The 17,990-nt window shown below is 50.7% G+C and overlaps 1 protein-coding gene across 1 annotated transcript in view; it reads right to left on the bottom strand.

Annotated features, from left to right (window-relative positions):
- LOC126527955 (uncharacterized) overlaps positions 1–5,543 on the bottom strand; it is a 41,381-nt gene extending 35,838 nt beyond the window's left edge. Inside the window, exon 1 of the mRNA XM_050175792.3 lies at positions 4,956–5,543. The gene's annotated coding sequence lies outside the window, so the exon portion shown is untranslated. The remainder of the gene's footprint in view (positions 1–4,955) is intronic.
- Positions 5,544–17,990: the final 12,447 nt, after the last annotated feature.

Below are 17,990 nucleotides of genomic sequence, written 5' to 3'. Positions count from 1 at the left end.
AGTGCGATGCCATGCAACGCCGCTGAATGGCGCTCATCATGCCTGCGTTATGAGACGGCCGGTAGCTTCCACGGCGCTGTTCCTTCTCCAGAGTCGGCGTTGCTGCTTTGTTACAGCGAAGCTGTTTATGGCTAGGTTCTGGTGGACCTGGTCCCCGTGGACATAGACAAACTATTTTTCATACGTGGGCCAATCCCGAAAATAGTGCAATGCCGGGCCGACCCGCCGCGGAGGTGAAGCAGGCGTTAAGCATTACCCATATACGCTGGCCGATCCCGAAGATTGTGACCCTCGGTGCAGGTGCAATTCGCCAGCAAGGGGTCCCCATTCACAGCTTCACTGGTCATCCTTCTTCACAGAGTGGAAGGGCACTGAATTTTTTGAGCCCATTTCTCCGTGCGTTTGCGATTGAGTCCTCAGGTTCGTGCGTTTCAAGGCATTAGGCGACTTCCGCGTAATTTAACGCGATAAGGACGACTCACGGAAACATGGTAACACACAGGTCGTTGGGTGCTGCTCCCAATAGTGGTTTTATCGAAACAGCAACTGCGGCTTAGCAAGCGAGCACGTGGTCACAATTTCTTTCCACCCTTACAGCTAATCATTAATTCGCTGACGATTAATCTTTTTGACAGGAGGAATCGCGTATACGCACGTCCCCAGCCTGATTACTGTAGTAAGATTCTAGTTTTACCTTCTTCAGTTTATCATAGTATCATCATTGTGATCATCATCAGCAATATTTTTATGCACACTGCAAGACAAAGGCCTCTACTTGCGAGCTCCCATTACCTCTGTCTTGCATTAGCTGACTCCAAGTTGCACTTGCAAGTTCCCTAATTTCATCACGTACCACCTTGCTTTCTGCCGTCCATGACTGTGCTTGCCTTTCCTTGGCACCCAGTCTGTAACTTTAATGGTCCGTAGCTTATCTGACCTACGCATCACATTGCCTGAGCATCTGCATCTCTTTTCTGGTAATGTCAACTAGAATATCGGCTATTTGCGTTTGCTCTCTGATCAACGCCGTTCTCTTCGTGTGTCTTAACGTTGCACCTAACATTTTTTTTCCATCGCTCTTTGTGCAGTCCTTAACGTGTTATCGAGGTTCTTTATTGCACTCTAAGTTTCTCTCACCTATATTCACGAGTAGAATGCAACGATTGTACGCTTTTGTTTTCAAAGGCAGTAGTAAGCTCCCAGTCAGGTTTTGGTATCATGGGATATTTATGCTAAAATCAATTAAATTCGGGGGGTTTACGTGTGAAAATCACGTTCTGGTTATAGGGCACACCGTAGTAAGGGGCTCCGGAATAATCTTGAGCTTCGGGGGTTCTTCAACGGGCACCAAATGCACTGCATACGGGCATTTTCGCCCGTAAACGCGCTCGAAGGCTCTTTGTTTCGTTCTGGCCGGCTATCGATGCCGCCGTGGAAAACATGCCCTTTTGGTGACCTTCTGCAATTTTTTCGCAACTTTAAACGCGTGACGGCCAACGCGATGTAGAGAAGCAGCCTTAGCTGGACCAGCTGTTATGGAGTGCTCTATTCCGTCGTTTCCCGAGAGGTGAACTTGGAACGCTACGACACTGGTAACAGAGTCATACGACCTTTTCTGTTTAATTGTAATGTGTCCATGACTCATTCTGTCGACCTTCTGAGTGGCTGTTTTCCGCTCTCCCGGCAGGACATTATCACCAAGCTGTCGTCGAAACGAGGTTCAGCAGCTGTGATTTTCGTTTGCGCTTTCATTCCACGTTTTTTTTTTTTTTTTTAATTTAATGTTCACGCTTTCAAGTATAAGCCCGAGTCGGGCTACTGCAGATGGCTGTAAGGCAACTTCACCATTTTGTGACCATCGCATAAAGTTTGAGTGGGCAATTTTCCCTTTCTACGGGAGCCATTAGGCCCTGTTGAGCCATGTCGGTCAACGCAGGCAAGACAGCTGGAGTGCTAGCAAGCTCCGCTGCAAACGCTTTAGGCGTTGTCTTATTGCGAGATTCTGTACACGCGGAATTTTTTGTACAGGTCAAACAGGGCAAAGGTAAGCGCAGAAAACAAAAAAGCGCCTTCTCACAGCAAAAGCAGGCCTAGGCCCGTATTCACGAAAAAGCTATTGTACTAGGATTGTTCGTAAGAATAACACGAGGCAAATCTCGATGCCTGACGTATCAATAGCGAAGGTGCCCCGCACCTGGCAAAAGACACTTAAGAATGAGAAAACTAGTGAATTCGGCTTCTTTTTACCCCTTTGCAAAGCGCAGGAACAGCCAGCCTCCCCGTAACCGGTGGTGTCTGTCGGTGGTTACCGGTCGATATCGGGCCCGAAGCTGCGTGCCCCGGGGCAACACGGACGTGTAATGCTGCGCACGTTGCTGTTCACGAGCGGTGATGTTTCAAGTGCATGTTCCCTATCACAGCAAGCTTCAGACATAAGTTAAAAACGTAAATTACAGAAGCTGGTAACTCGCGTCTAAACTTGTTGAGCTAGGAAACCACCCATTTCAACGAAAACCAACTGGCCCAGCTCATTATGTATGCCCCTACTTCGGTGATGCCTGATCAGCGCCTCCCATTTTGCGAAGCGGGCCGCTCGAACATTGTACACAAGAGTGAACCCGTCTCTGCTGGCCACAACCTCATTTTTGCGACCTCTTATCGCGCTGTGTTCAATTTATTTTGGCTGACATTGTGTCGCGTGACTGAGGTTGACTCCGCAATATGCGTTTTGAGGGGTTCTCGGGCACGATATCAGCAGCACAACTTGTGTATTTGGCACTTTGAGTAACCGGCTCATAGGCACAATATTTAGTTTGTTCTTCGGTTCGTAATGGTGGTTCTAACGTTGGATGCAATTCTGATCACCAAAAGAAAAAACTCAGTTCTCAAGACAATATGGAATCAAACGTCGCGAAAGAACAAAAATCTTAGTGCCATTTGTTTAGCGGCACAACAACACTTTCATTACGACTGTTATCCACACACGCGATTGTTATCCACGTCAATACAGCTTCTTGGCATAGCAGCATCCCTTTTCTCCTCGATCCGACACCCGGAGCGACGCAGCAGCGGCCAGTCATTCTTTTCTGTTCGAACTAACACACACAACCGAACCCCTCACATACGTGTACATGCGGTCTTGAGAAGTTGATCTGTGCCATAATGATTGACCAGCTGGATCAATCCAAACGTTCCCGCTTATGAGTTCTCCTGTGCTCTAAATGCTCCTGCGTTCAGATCGCCATCCGACCTTTGAGGGTGCAGGGCCTGAATGCATTAGCGTTCAATGCTCTTCGAGGTACATTTCGACCCCAGCTTCAAGAGCACTGCAAATGGCAAAGCCCTTGAGTGCCGTATTTGACATATTCGAGTAAGGCCACGGCCGCCATGAGCGTATGCGAATCGTATTTTTTTTTTTAATTATTATTACGAGAGAAATTATAACGCTATTATAATCGTGTATAAGCGCATATTTTATACTGTGGCGATCTTGGACACACCTTTAGTCAAGGAGGCCAGTCACTTTTGCTAACAATATGTCCAACATCAGGAATAACTGGCATCAGCTCCGACGAACAGTTTCAGAATAAAGGTTTCCTTTTTGTTAATGCTGGCTCCATTTACTTTAATCCTCTTTGTTTTTATCTGGCTTTTGTATTCATCGTCGCTTCTCCAGCGTAATGTAGCACACCAAATGCTATGCTGCTTTACCGCTCAAAGTTTATATTATGCCAGCTTTTCTCTACCGGTTGACTGTGCTTGCTTCTGATGAGTCGGTCTACATTCGGTGCCGAGACCTCGATTTGGTCCCAATACAAGATTTGGTCCAATTTACAAGAATTGACGAAATGTGTGAATCGCGTTGTAGAAAAATGTGCTCATTTCGGTAGTCGGTCCTAAATGAAGTCATCGCAGCAGATAAATACAAGGATAGGACACGAGGTGGCGCTGACTCTGCGGGCTGTCCTGGTTTCAAAGATCAGCTGAAAGGCGCACGACCGTCTCGTCACGTGGTCGACGCAGCCGTGACTGTAAAGAACTATAGTTACAAAAACGCACAAAATGTCTAAGAAGAACCGGGTTAACGCCCCGGCCACGCTTCGGAGTCGAGGCCGGAGTGTTGGCATTTCAAGCGCTTTCTGTCACCAACCAGGAACGCATATCTTCAGACAAAGGTCAGCAATGGCTGGCTCGATCTTTGCAACGTGTCATGTGCCGTGTTGTCTACTTTTAGAGTTCGCTTAGCTCACTTCTATAACGCTCGTGCGTACAGCGACGAACCCCACTGTTCTTTCTGCAGTAGTCGGAACCTAATCTCTTCGAGGTGCTAATTAGAGAATTCCCGTGGGGCTGAAATCGATTCTCAGTCCAGTAGGGTGTTGTTGACAGCCGGGCAGCTGTGTGGAGTAAAGCTATTGGTTAACCTTACCGTGTAATGGCTGAGGCAAGACGTGGTGCTTCTCAACGCATTCCCTAACTTCTAGGGATTATTTCTCCCGAAGGGGCGATGGGCTAAACTGGCCGGTTTCAATTCTCACGAAAACCTATAATAAACGAATTCTAAACACTGCATCTAACTAGCGCCCGGCATAGGTTCTGCAAATGACGTTTCTATACAGGCACATTTAGTCAATAGTCCACTGCGCAAGCTTGCATTTCAAACTCGAACTCTGTCTGCAGCACACCGTATACCAATGCGAGTTCGAAGCGTATACATAAACTGATGTGTATCCTCTGCACAATCAACGAAAGCGAAAAACAACTCCACCCTAGCGTTAGTTCCGTCTACTCAGCACAGATAGTTTCGTGGACATCGTGTCAACAAAGGAATACACGTTGTACTTCGAAATAAGAATGCTACCACATCGTTCTCGGTCTACCTGTCTTCATTGTGTAACACCACCTTTACTCCAAGCACTTCCAATTCCAACGTAACCGCAACATGCACTTCGTACCTTGACGTTGGTCCTGGGGCACCTTCCCGTAGAATCAGTCGATGCGGCTTCCGGAACCCGACATCATAATCAGAAAACAAAACCAGAACGCTGGCGTCTCCTTTTCCTTATCGCTCCAGCGGCTAGTTCAGATAGCGGTAAATGCCACACATGAGCTCCTCGTAAGCTTTGAGGACCTACGGCGTATCACCAGAAACACAATCACACGCTGCCGCGCGCACATAGAATGCGGAGTCGTCGTCTTTCGTTCTCGCTCTAAAAACCCACACGCACAGCCCGCTCGCCGCGAACTCCCAACTGGCGAGCTTCGCAGGGGCACACACACAGAGCTCGCGAGAACGAACACTGAATAATTTCACGCGGCAATCGGCGCTACTGCGTCGTATGTAGCAAATATCAAAAATTCTTGCCAATAAGGGCAGGAGGCGTCCAAGGAAGTCGACACCTGCTGCCCAGCGGCTTTCAGGGCTACGGGGCCTCGATGTCTTATTGTTCTACAACTCACAGCTGCACGACACGTGTCATATGCGCGAGCACATTCACGCTGCAGCACTGCGTTCGCCACAAACAGATGCCGCCGCATGGCTGGCGCTGCGCGCGCAGCGGGAATTAAAAAAAAGAAAGATGGCTTCCGAACGCAAAAGCGCGCGACGAACAAACAGCGGTGAAATCGTTTTCGCAATTTCCTACAAAGTAACTGTGAAACTTCATGCTCGCCGATGGCTTTCTAGATGCGCTGTTCGCGTGACACCTTAGCCGGGTTTCCCGAGTCCCTAGCGCCCTTGATGAGCGCCCCGCGAGAACCGCCGAGAGAACGGGGCCAGACGGCGTGACAACGGCGTGGTCGACCCGGGTCGCCAACCAGAGATGCCGCGGGAGAGTGGGGCGTGACGTCAAAGCGCGGGGCGCAGCGGTCGCGACGCTCGACGCTGATTGGTCGGTCGAGAGCAGGAAGCAGAAGGGAGGGAGGTACTTAGCTTGAGAGAGGAGATGCAGCTGTCGTTCGCTTGTTTGAAACTGGAAACGTGTATCCATTGCCTGTGACACATGTGTGCGCGAGTAAATAGTGTGCATACGTCTGTTCAGTGGGGCACGTATACGTGCGTCGAAGACCTGCGGTGGTTGCGTTGGCGTGAGTCAGTGGCAGCAGATAATTTTGTTCGATATTTTTTTTTTCTTAACCAGGCCGTGCAGCGTCAGGTCGTTCACACAGAAAGTGTGGGTTGTACAAGAATCTTGTTCGCCTTTTATACAGACAGGCAATGGGCGAAATATAGTACCTGTCGGTCAGCCCGCGAGTACAGCCAAATTGCCGCGCGACTGGCCTCTAGAGCCACTTTGCGAGTTTCTTTCACGCTCTGAAAAAACACTTTTATGTAGCACGTATCCACCAATACTCAGCTGTATTGGGAGTTGTCCATGGGGCTCCTTATTTTTTCATTTACACTTTTCATCTAATTGTAATATGTTATGACTTAATTAACTCATTAAGAATAATTACCTAATTACGCTGAATACGAATAATAATCTGAGTAACTCAAGAGGCAAGCAACTTTACCTTGGTTCTGTTCCGGTACGTTGCATTTGCATATATCTTTAAATCTGTGCACATGATAGTTGTGACACTGTGCTGTGTGTGTGTGCGTGTGTCTGTGTGTGCACTAGGAGCTGGAGTTGGACTTGCCGCGTATAGTCTTGAGAGTACCAGCAAACCATTCTTCAAAAGTGTGGTCTTCGACGACGTCGTACCTACGGCTTTTTAGTGTGGACGATAACATGATTGAAGCTTGATTGATTGTAAGAACATGATTGGTCTTTGTATTACCAACAAGAGCGCTGAACAAATGATAAAAAAGAACAAGACGGAACAAAGAAATGTCACATGTCGGCGTTAGCACACGATCTTTTCTTGCATAACATGTGTGGTAACAAATTGTGCGCCCTGTTACAATCGCACCGCTGGCACGAGTTGTTGGGGTCTCGGTGCTGACGCCCGTTATTGCCAATGGGTCGCAAGCCCCAAGGGTAGCGTTGGCCTGGCGGCCTGGGGCACTGGAAGCATCCGAAGGTCCCGGCAAAGCAAGAGAAGACTGGTAACAGAACAACTTGTTTATTCTAACATAGCAAAAGAGCGGCCGGTCAGTTCGACCGAAGTGGAGAGACGGGAGAGCACGTAACTCAACAGTACAAATCGGAGCCTCTCTCCTGGCGTCCGGGGGCAGCTGCTCTTATACTCTCGGCGTCGCGGTCCAAAAGGGAAGGTCACGGGATGAAGGTCACGGGACGGCGGAGCATGAGCCCACGACGGCGCGCACGGTCGAGCCGAGAGACCTGCTGAACCGAGTGCAGTGACGCATCGCCAACCCGCCCACACGACGGCGCGCACGGTTGAGCCGAGAGACCTCCAGGCTCCTCATTCGGGGAACTCCGCTCCCCGGCTGCCGCGCTTTGACAAGCGAGGGCACACACACACACACGCACACACGAAGACACGTGGCACTGAAACACGCCTGGACACGCTTGGCGGGTAGGCGTTGCGGCGGCGTCGAACGGGCCAAAATGTCCGCCGCTTTGAACAAAGCCCCGGCGTCCGTTGCATCCGCGCCGGCATTACCGCGCGTTGTAGGCGAAACGTAACAGACCGCCCCGCCGGGGGAAGGAGATCCCGATGGTCAGGGGACTGCATCCGCTGTCCGGAGGGATGTCGCTCGATGATGCTCATAACTGAAGTCGGGCGTCCTTTGGCGTTTCTTGAGCGCAGTGCACAGAGAAGGCCTCGTTCTCACGTTCAGGTGCACACAGGACACTGCAAAGTGACTTCGGGAGAGTTGACATTTTTGTTCTCGTTTCCGGCAAGCGTTAGAACTACGCCGAAAGTCAACCGCTCAGTCAGCAAGCACGGCACAACCCTCACTAAGCCCTGCCAGGCTCTTTCCCCTTTTATACTGCTGCCTAGTTCCTTACAGTAGTTTAGCAGCACTCAGAACGCGTCCACAAATCGGAAAAATTGCACTAAAAAGCACATCATCACTTTGAAACACTACACAAAAGCAATAGGTTAAAAATCCTGCCTCAGGAAGAAAAACATCAGTAACAAGCAATTTTGAGGCTGATTCCCACGTTAGGGGCTTCGACTTAAGCCATCGGCGTTACCGTTGAGACTCCCCTTTTTGTAACGCACCTCAAAGGAATATTGTTGCAAAGCGAGGCTCCAGCGCAGGAGGCGGCCATTTTTGGGAGAGATGGTCTGCAGCCATTGGAGAGGGCAGTGATCCGTTTCAATGATAAACCTCGAGCCGGCTAGGTAACATGACAATTTCTGAACGGCCCACACGATACACGCACACTCTTTCTCGGTGGCGCTATACGCCTGCTCACGACTGGTCAGCTTACGACTAGCATACAGGACGGGGTGTTCTACTTCTCCATTTTCCCGTTGGCACAGTACAACGCCCATGCCTCGCTCACTAGCATCACACTGAACAACGAACCCTTTTGTGTAGTCGGGCGATCGTAGCACAGGCTGGCTTGTTAGGGCGCTCTTTAGGGCGCTAAAAGCTCTTTCCTTCGTCTCATCCCAGACGACTGTTTGCGGCTCTGTCTTTCTTAGAGCATCCGTCAAGGGAGCCGCGATATCAGAGTACCTGGGGATGTACCTCTGATAGTAGCCGGCGACACCTAAGAACGACCGAATATCGGTCTTCGTGCGCGGTTGCGGGAAGTCTCGCACAGCGGCCACCTTTATTTCAGAGGGGCGGCGACGACCCCGACCAATCACGTGTCCGAGGTAGACAACCTCGGCCTGTGCTAACTGGCACTTGGGAGCCTTGACTGTCAAGCCCGCATCGCGCAGGCGGGTTAGCACTGCCCGCAAGTGCGCCATATGCTCAGGCCAGGATGCGGAGAATATCGCTACGTCGTCTAGATACGGTAAAGCGAATTCTTGCTGTCCCCGCAACACTTTATCCATGAGGCTTGAAAAGCAGTATGGCGCGTTCTTCAAACCAAAACTCAAAACTTTAGGACGGAATGTCCCCATTGGTGAAATGAACGCCGCATACCTACTAGCCTCTTCTGTAAGTGGAACCTGCCAATAACCCCTGACAAGATCTAGGGTGGAAATAAACTGAGCGCTACTCACTCTCTCAAGGCGCTCCTCGATGTTAGGGATCGGATAAATTTGATCCTTAGTGATGGAATTAAGCCTGCGGTAGTCGACGCAAGGACGAGGTTCCTTGCCCGGTACCTCAACTAAAATCAAAGGGGAGGTATAATCACTCTCACCCGCTTCAATAACACCGAGCTGTAGCATTTTCTTTACCTCAGCCTCCATAATATCGCTCTGGCGGGGTGACACCCGGTACACCTTGGATCGTACTGGCTCTGGGGAGGTAAGTTCTATGTCATGAGTAAGGACAGAAGTCCTACCAGGCCTCTCAGAGAACAGACCTTGAAACTCTTGTAAGAGCTGGTGTAGTTCGGTTTTCTGCTCAGGCGACAGCGATGCTTTACTTATTAAGTCACTAATGACTTGATCGGTGTCTTTCCTGTTCGTCACTGAGCCTAGTCCCGGAAGCTCGACCGGAAGCTCTTCGGGAACGTTTACCATCATGCACACCACTGCTTCCCGTTGCTTATAGGGTTTGAGCAGATTACAGTGGTAAACTTGCTGTGCTTTCCGCTTTCCTGGCAGACTCACCACGTAGTTAACGTCCGACAGTTTTTGAACAATCCGTGCTGGGCCCTCCCACTGCACGTCGAGTTTGTTCTTTAGCGATGTGCGCAATATCATGACCTCATCGCCCACCTCAAAACGACGGGCCCTGGCTGTCCGATCATAATAAACCTTGGCCCTCTGCTGGGCCTCTGCCATTGCTTCACCTGACAACTCCTGTGCCCTTCTTAAGCGTTCGAGGAGCTTAAGCACGTACTCTACCACGACTGGGTCGTCGCCCCTGCCTTCCCATGATTCTCGAAGCATGCGAAGCGGAGATCGCAGCGAGCGACCGTACACCAGCTCAGCTGGCGAGAACCCCGTAGCCGCATGCGGCGCGGTCCTTAATGCAAACATCACTCCCGGCAGACACAGCTCCCAGTCAGTTTGATGTTCAAAACACAATGCTCTCAACACGCGCTTCATGACGGAGTGGAGCTTCTCAACGGAATTCGACTGGGGGTGGTGCACTGAGCTGTGTAATAGCCTTACCCCGCACCTTTCGAGAAAGGCTGTCGTCAAAGCGCTAGTAAACACTGTGCCCTGATCTGACTGGATTTCTGCAGGGAAACCAACTCGCGCAAATATGGACAGTAGTGCATTGACTATCTCAACTGAGCTGAGTTCTTTAAGCGGCACTGCTTCAGGGAACTTTGTCGCTGGGCAGATCACAGTCAAAATGTGTCGGTACCCCGTGGCTGTTACCGGCAGAGGTCCCACTGTATCAATAACGAGCCGTCTAAAAGGCTCCGTAATGATAGGTACCAACTTCAACGGCGCCCTCGATTTGTCCCCTGGCTTGCCCACCCGCTGACAGGTGTCGCATGTCTTCACAAAGTGGTCTGCGTCCCGAAAACACCCTGGCCAATAGTACTCCTGCAAGAGACGGTCCTTAGTTTTCTTAACTCCTAGGTGTCCGGACCACGAACCCCCATGCGACAAGCGCAACAGATCCTGACGATAGCATTGAGGCACGATCAGCTGATCGAACTCCACTCCCCTGCGGTCTAGATACTTCCGGTACAGGACCCCACCTCTTTCCACAAAGCGAGCATTTTTCTTGGCGATACCTTCCTTGATAATGCAGCGTATGTTTTCTAGGCTGCCATCCTTCTTTTGCTCGGCTATCAAAGCCGACCGGCTGACTTTTAGCAACCTGTTAAGTCCGTCTGACGTAGGCGCGATGAGCAAATCTGGAGACAGCTCTTCTAACTTTCCCGTGTCGGGATTTTCCTCTCCAGTATCTGGTGCCTTTAACGCTACAGGCTCAATTTTATCCCGTTCGGGCGTGCTCTGAATACCAGCTTGCTGCGCCTCTGACCCTTTCTCATCATTCAACAACGTCGGCCCCGCAACTACCGCCTTTGCAGCGAGCTCCCGAACCTTCGATCTGGTTAAGGCCTGAACGCTAGCCTCACCAAACAAAAGCCCCTTCTCGCGCAGGAGGTGATCGGACCTGTTCGAAAATAGGTACGGGTACTGGGGGGGCAGCATAGATGACACTGCGGCCTCCGTCTCAAGTGCTCCGAAAGGTCCTTCAATAAGCACTTTTGCTACCGGCAGACACACGCTATGAGCTTCCACTGCTTGCTTGATCCATGCGCACTCGCCCGTGAACATATCGGGTTCTACGTAAGAGGGGTGAACTACATCCATTGTAGCTGCGGAATCGCGAAGCACTCGGCACTCTTTCCCGTTCACGAGGAGGTCTCGCATGTAAGGCTCGAGAAGCTTCATGTTCTCGTCAGTGCTGCATATAGACAAAAACACGACTTGTGTTTTTGTTTCTGGACACTGCGCCGAAAAGTGACCCGGCTTCTGGCACGTATAACAAACGCGCGCTTGCCTCGTCTCGAACCGCTTTCTGCGTTCGGCTTCGGTTGCCGCCGTCTCCTTACGTTCGGTCGGACTGCTTTCACTCGCATCCGCACTACGTGTATCCCCCTTTGCTCTCATGGGTGTGAACTTCGGCCTCTCAAACTTGGAGCCAAATTCACCCTTTTGACCGTCCTTAGCTCCACGAGCCCGACGCGTCACAAACTCCTCGGCTAACTCAGCGGCTCTAGCCACCGTACTAACGTCTGGCCTATCCAAGACCCAGTACCGCACGTTCTCAGGTAACCGACTATAAAACTGTTCTAGCCCGAAACACTGCAGAACTTTCTCGTGGTCACCAAACGCTTTCTCTTCTTTGAGCCACTCCTGCATGTTTGACATAAGCCTGTACGCAAACTCTGTATATGACTCACTCTTGCCTTTCTCATTTTCCCGAAACTTCCGACGGAACGCCTCCGCTGACAGTCGGTACTTTTTTAGCAGACTCGATTTCACTTTGTCGAAATCCTCTGCCTCCTCTCTCTCCAAGCGAGCGACTACGTCGGCCGCCTCGCCGGGTAACAAAGTGAGCAAGCGCTGTGGCCACGTTTCCCGAGAGAACCCCTGCTTCTCGCACGTTCGCTCAAAGTTAACCAGGAACAAACCAATGTCCTCTCCAAGCTTAAACGGCCGCATCAGGTCAGTCATTTTGAACAATACTCGTTCTCCTGCACCGTGTGCCTGACTTCCATTACGAGCGCGTTCCATCTCTACCTCGAGACGCTTCATTTCCAAAGCGTGTTCGCGCTCTTCTTTTTCTTTCTGTTCTTTTCGTTCACGCTCATCTTTCTCTTTCTGTTCTTTAAGTTCAAGCTCCCTCTCCTCAATGGTCTCAAGGCATTCCGACAGCTCGTCATCCTCAGCTTCTAACTCAAGAATAGCCCTTAGCAGTTCTGGTTTTCTGAGTTTGTCTGAGACATCCAGACCCAACTCTCTTGCAAGCTCCAGCAATTTCGGTTTGCGCAACGACTTCAAATCCATGGCTGCTCTGAATGCTGCTTTCTCTACTGCCTACTATTGTCTTGCCGCAAACTAACCCGGCAGCAACGACAACCACAATTACCAGCTCTGTTTCTGACACTAACAAAAGCCTGGCAAAACTCAGAAGAAGAAAGTCCCGCACTCACCAAACCTCGCAGCCAAGACTTCAGCGCAGTCGTTCCGCTGCAGGCAACCAGTCATCACACAGGGCTCGTTGCGCTGCTCCCGGATGGTCGTTGTGCTGCTCAGCATACAGTCAACCGCATCTCTTCGCTGCTGGCCTCCGTTGTCGCGATCTCACCGCTGGCAACCAGATGTTACAATCGCACCGCTGGCACGAGTTGTTGGGGTCTCGGTGCTGACGCCCGTTATTGCCAATGGGTCGCAAGCCCCAAGGGTAGCGTTGGCCTGGCGGCCTGGGGCACTGGAAGCATCCGAAGGTCCCGGCAAAGCAAGAGAAGACTGGTAACAGAACAACTTGTTTATTCTAACATAGCAAAAGAGCAGCCGGTCAGTTCGACCGAAGTGGAGAGACGGGAGAGCACGTAACTCAACAGTACAAATCGGAGCCTCTCTCCTGGCGTCCGGGGGCAGCTGCTCTTATACTCTCGGCGTCGCGGTCCAAAAGGGAAGGTCACGGGATGAAGGTCACGGGATGAAGGTCACGGGACGGCGGAGCATGAGCCCACGACGGCGCGCACGGTCGAGCCGAGAGACCTGCTGAACCGAGTGCAGTGACGCATCGCCAACCCGCCCACACGACGGCGCGCACGGTTGAGCCGAGAGACCTCCAGGCTCCTCATTCGGGGAACTCCGCTCCCCGGCTGCCGCGCTTTGACAAGCGAGGGCACACACACACACACGCACACACGAAGACACGTGGCACTGAAACACGCCTGGACACGCTTGGCGGGTAGGCGTTGCGGCGGCGTCGAACGGGCCAAAATGTCCGCCGCTTTGAACAAAGCCCCGGCGTGCGTTGCATCCGCGCCGGCATTACCGCGCGTTGTAGGCGAAACGTAACAGCCCTCAGATAGGTACTACAGGAGGAGCCATTGCCGGCTCCAAGTACAAGGCTAAACCTGTCTGCTCCAACATAAGCACAACGGTGCACCATCCCCGTTTTGCAGAGGGGTTTTCTAGAATGTGGGACTTGTTGCTTTTTTCTGACACTTCTTACAGTGGTATTTTTATAGGCTAATGCCGGGTTTCGGGGCTTAATAATCAGGGAAAACGTTATGCAAGATAGGCTTCTTGTCTGAGCTTCAGTATTAGAATATGAAAACTCAGTGTCCTTCCACTCTGTGAAGAAGGATGATCAGCGAAGCTGTGTATCTAGGCCCCTTAATGGCGAACTGCACTTCCGCCGCGGATTGGTCCTCATTACACTATCTTCGGCATCGGCCCACTTATGGGGAGTCTTAAAGGAACACTAAAGGTTAATATTAAGTCAACGTGGACTGTTGAAATACCATCCCAGAAACGCCGAAACGCTTGTTTCATGCGAAGAAGAGAATTACTCTAAGAGAAAATGCGTTCTGAAGCGTCCGCGTACCTCTAGCGCAGCTCAAATCGCCGGCCCTCCGATCGAGGAGTGCTGACGTCATGGTCTCATAGTGACGTTGCGCCGTCGGTGAGTAAAACGGTGCCCGTAGACGGCGCTACGGCTTTTCTGCGCAAAACGCAAACGCGCGACCACAAACAGAGCAGACAGAGCCGACAGCAGCGCGAAAGCGGAACGATGGTGGCTAGCGGAAGGGAAAGCACGCGACGATAAGCTGGTTCTTTATCTTATGACGCCAACTTTGACGCTCGTTGCAATGGATGAGCCTGACAACGACACTTTGGCTCGCGATGCTGAGCTCGACTGTCGGAATGTACCGGAATGTCGCTGGGGGGTCTCAAATCGTGTCATGCATTTTACCTCAATTTCTCGGTTACTAAAGCCCTGTTCGGGATTATATTGACACCTTAGACATTCTCGAGCATTGCCTTATCACTTTAACTTGACCTTATAGTAACCTTTAGTGTCCCTTTAACGGCTGCTTCACATCCGCCGTGGGTCGGCCCGGCATTGCACTATATTTGGTATCGGCCCACATATTAGCCCGGCATTGCACTATCGTCGGGATCGGCCTACGTATGAGGAGTGCTTAACGCCTGCTTCACCTCCGCCGCGGGTCGGCCTGGCATTGCACTATCTTCGGGATCGGCCCACGTGTAGGAGGTGCTTAACACCTGCTTCACCACCGCCGCGGGCAGGCCCGGCATTGCACTAGCTTTAGAATCGGCCTTTGTATGGGGAGCGCTTAACGCCTGCTTCACCTCCGCCACGGGTGGGCCCGGCATTGCACCCTCTTCGGGATCGGCCCACGTGTGCGGAGTTCTTAACGCCTACTTCACCTCCGCCACGGGTGGGCCCGGCATTGCACCCTCTTCGGGATCGGCCTACGTGCGGGGAGTGCTTAACGCCTGCTTCACCTCCGCCGCGGGTGGGCCCGGCATTGCACCCTCTTCGGGATCGACCCACGTGTGAGGAGTGCTTAACGCCTGCTTCACCTCCGCCACGGGTGGGCCCGGCATTGCACCCTCTTTGGTATCGGCCTACGTGTGGGGAATGCTTAACGCCTGCTTCACCACCGCCGCGGGTAGGCCCGGTATTGCACCCTCTTCGGGATTGATCCACGTGTGAGGAGTGCTTAACGCCTGCTTCACCTCCGCCATGGGTGGGCCCGGCATTGCACCCTCTTCGGGTTCGACCCACGTGTGGGGAGTGCTTAACGCCTGCTTCACCACCGCCGCGGGTAGGCCCGGCACTGCACTATCTCCGGGATCTGCCCACGTATGGGGAGTTTTTTGTTTACCATGCTAACAGAGACACGAAAATTTCCTTGGAGGGTAGGGGTATACAGCTTGGCTGTAAAACAGTTGCGCCCTTTGGGATGTATATTTCCCACAAAACAATAATCGTCATCGGTCTTGTCCACATTTCCGTCAACGATGCGAGCCCGCTACTTCCAAGTCACGAACGGCATGCGCGTTATCAGCGTGATAGAGCATTCTCGACAAGAAAGTAACGAGTGGAGCGTTCTCAAGAAAGGAAACGCAGGCAAGACAGATGACGATTATTGTTGTGTGGCAAGATACGACCCCAAGGGTGTACATTTGTTTAAGAGTACGAAGAAATACGCTATAGTTGAGCTCATTAAATAATGTAACAGTAGCGCGCCTCAACCTACATTCTTTTTCTTTTTTTCAAATCGTCATAATATGAACGAACCTGAAAACAGCGAAGGTGGTGACAGAAAATTATACAAATTTAGATAACACATCCGAAACCCCTGTTTTTATGTTTATTTTACAGATTCATATGGAAGATTGCCCTAACCGAACGGTTAAACCATTTTCTCGTTGCTTTCGCGTCACAGCAGCCAACACGTACGGAGCTCAAAAGCTATAATGTTTCTGCTTGTGTTTTGTTTTCTTCAATGCCAGCACGAAATTTGGCACCCACAGTTAAATATACAATAGTTCCAACAGCGACTCCATACATGGGAGAAAGTGTTTGTTTGTGGAATACCCAAACTGAAGTTAATATGATGAAGTAGCATCTTCATCGGCAATGGACCAATGCAGAATATCCTTCTCTCCAATTCAAAGATGGGTACACGGCGGTGCCTTATAGTGACCTAGTACACGTTCTATTGTTCTTTACGATCGCGATCCATTTCCGTGTTTTTTATTTATTTATTTTCAATGCATCCTACGAAAGAACGCAGCACCTGCCCTCCTTAATCGCCACACCGGCGATGCAGTTGCATATAAGTCGGGGTTCGAGGTCGGTACCAATCTCGAATTTATTAATTTTTTTATTTGTGTATTTGTTCATTTACACATGAAAGGCTCCCCTCGGAGCTTGGAGTGAGGGGAGGGGGGAATGCAACAAAATTACGTGCAACATAAAGGGGAACACACGTAAAGCCATTAATTACTACTAAAAATTGTATACACAATCGTACGCAGAAATTTACAAGAACTGGAAGCATAAGTGCTCGGGATATAAAACAAATGATGGATGCAGAGATGCTCACATTAGGCATTACATAGTTGCTCAAGCGATAATGTTAAAATTTGGCACATTATGAAAGGAAATGATCAGTTGTGTGGAATGCAGGTCGCACAGTTTTGATTCAGGGACACGTGTGTCTGGAAGAACTAGCGAAGATTGCTAACATAAAAATATTGTCCCGCAATGATTAAGAATGCAGTAAAAACAGATACTGAGGCCTTGTAAACTGCAACATATAGAGCATCTCCAGCGGTGAAATAGCTAATATAAATCCACGTCTTACGTGAAGTTGTCGAAATTTCCCGGGGTTTCTCCAAAAGTGTTATTCACTAATTATAGTTATGCATCAGAGTAGTGTATAACCAGTGGCGTAGCTAGGTGGTCTGGCACCCGGGGCCCATAGGTCTTCTGTCAGCCCCCCCCCCCCCCCCGGGTGTAGCCGGCGGAAAGAGGGGTGTCTTCAGACGTATATGCCCCCCCCCCCCCCCCACTGGTCCCTTGCACCCGGGGCCCACGGCCCCCCGGGCTACGCCCTGTTGCTACACCCTGTTGCTACGCCACTGTGTATAACAAATCAATTGTAGCTTAGGGAGTTCCAACTTTCTTTTTTACTTCTGAGAGAGTTGATGCTGCAGTTTTCCTAAACATTTCGCATTGCTACAAATTTAGTAAATAAACTGATGGCCTTAATCAAACACCTACTCCTTGCTCACCGGAAATCTAAACTCTATTTTAAGTGTAACAACCCTCCAACGAAATCTGCACAATCAATTCAGGTGAAGTAAGCGAGACGATCTCCTCGTTCCAATGCATTTAACGATTTAGATAGGAAATTATTTGAGGTCGCTTTGCGGTGTTTTCTGCCTTGTGCATCTCTTCGTCTTTGTCAGAATTCCGCGCTGCTGCCCTTCGTGGCCTCCGTGATCGGGCACGTGCGCGCTCATTCTGATCTCGGAGTTCATGTTTGGAGGTTCTCTAAATCTCTAAAGAGATTTTCTTCCTTTGCACTGGATAGCGCGCGCGCCTGCTTCGTCTTTTGCCGAGTCCTGATTGCTTTATGAATGGGGCATCTTTTGGTGTGTTAACATAATTATGTGCCCAGATGCTCAATGCGCTTCATATTCTAATATTAACGAGCCTCCTCATCGCCTGTACCACGAGCTCCTGGGAGGGTGCTTCTCTGGGTGGTGCGGTGACTGTGCTGCACGTTGCGCGCCAACTTTTTTTTTAATGCATCAGCGTTCCTACGGTACTTCACGCGCTTTCCATGGGGCCAACTATGTATCCATCTACGTGTGGATCTAACCGTTTTTCAGCGTACCTGTACCTGGGTCGCTGGTTACTGCCTGGTGCCTGGTCAAATGGGCCGCGCATCGGGCTGCTTTGCTGAGGGAAC

The sequence above is a fragment of the Dermacentor andersoni genome, chromosome 9 (genome assembly GCF_023375885.2).
Source record: "Dermacentor andersoni chromosome 9, qqDerAnde1_hic_scaffold, whole genome shotgun sequence".
Classification (NCBI taxonomy): domain Eukaryota; kingdom Metazoa; phylum Arthropoda; class Arachnida; order Ixodida; family Ixodidae; genus Dermacentor; species Dermacentor andersoni.
This window is presented reverse-complemented; position numbering and strand designations above follow the sequence as displayed.